This window comes from Lucilia cuprina, chromosome 6 (genome assembly GCF_022045245.1).
Source record: "Lucilia cuprina isolate Lc7/37 chromosome 6, ASM2204524v1, whole genome shotgun sequence".
Classification (NCBI taxonomy): domain Eukaryota; kingdom Metazoa; phylum Arthropoda; class Insecta; order Diptera; family Calliphoridae; genus Lucilia; species Lucilia cuprina.
Window position 1 is genome coordinate 11,544,738 of NC_060954.1, and position 1,541 is coordinate 11,546,278.

Here is a 1,541-nt window from a genome sequence, read left to right on the forward strand (position 1 = left end):
CTAGAACAGAACTAGAACAGAACTAGAACAGAACTAGAACAGAACTAGAACAGAACTAGAACAGAACTAGAACAGAACTAGAACAGAACTAGAACAGAACTAGAGCATCTACTACTACCGAAACAGTTATTATGACACTACAATATATTCTCTCACGACGTATGAGTAATATTTAATTCATAATAAATTTACAATTATTTTCTCAAATGCTTTGTACACATTTACGTAACTGATATGAAAACATTTTAAATTCAAAAATTCTATAACTTATTTGCATAAAATCCTGCTCATGTTTCTAATACAAGCCTTAAACATAGACTCGTCTAATTATTATGCTCATCATTTAATTCTATATTCCATATTGCTCATACTTTCTGTGGTTTTTAGAATTCTTAACAATTTTCTTTACTTCTGTTCTGGCTGTATAATAAAATAAAACGCATTTTTTCTCGATATATTGTACATTCCAGAAAGACAACATGTGACATTTGCTTAATACAATGTGGTACCGCATGCAATAACACAAATTTTATATGCATACAAGAATACAAATAAAGAGACATGGACATACAAATGTACGCACATACATTTAAACACTGTATTCCGTCCGTCAATCATATCAGTAGCATTCATACAGATCTGAAAACATTCGCACACACACACATATGAAACCCAATTTTGTCTATTTGAACAAGAGTCATACAAGGACATTTTCATAAACAAATATTTTTTCTCTTTGAATAAGATACACTTGCTCACACATAGAGGCTAAGAAAAGCAAAGGGTTTTTTGTTTTCTTTTTATAAATTTAAGCAAAAATAGGGGGATTTTTACAAACACAATCTTTTTTTATACGTTTTTGATATTTGCATGCTTCCACTTCATTTTTTCATTCCATTTTTTAGCTTTTTGTAATTTAACACAAATACACACATAAGTACATGCAAATAGTGAGGCCTGGCTCGAGCATACTTGCCTTCACATATATTTTTTATAAAATTTTACAATAAAATGTACACAAAAATGCACTTATATTCACTTAATATGCTTAATTGACTTTTGTTACTAAATGTGAACAGAGAGAGAGGAATAGAGAGTTTGTAAATGTTGGTTAAATATCCATGTGTGCTTGTTTGTTGTAGAATTAAGTGTTAATGAAGCTGCAGGAAGAATAGAGAGGAGTAATAGTTTGTAATTTGACCAAATTTTATGAACAAATAAAATCAATTTAGTTAAAAGAAAATGTCTATGAGGGAGTAATGTAAGCAGCAATGAGGTTTCGAAAGAACAAGTGTTATTTGTTTCAGATTAAAACTTATAATTTAAGTCAGTTCAATTTTAGTTAAGGGTAATTAAGTTTCATTTTAGCTCTAGCTTAGTTCTAGTTCAGTTCTAGTTCAGTTCTAGTTCAGTTCTAGTTCAGTTCTAGTTCTGTTCTAGTTCAGTTCTAGTTCAGTTCTAGTTCTGTTCTGGTTCTGTTCTAGTTCTGTTCTAGTTCTGTTCTAGTTCTGTTCTAGTTCTGTTCTAGTTCTGTTCTAGTT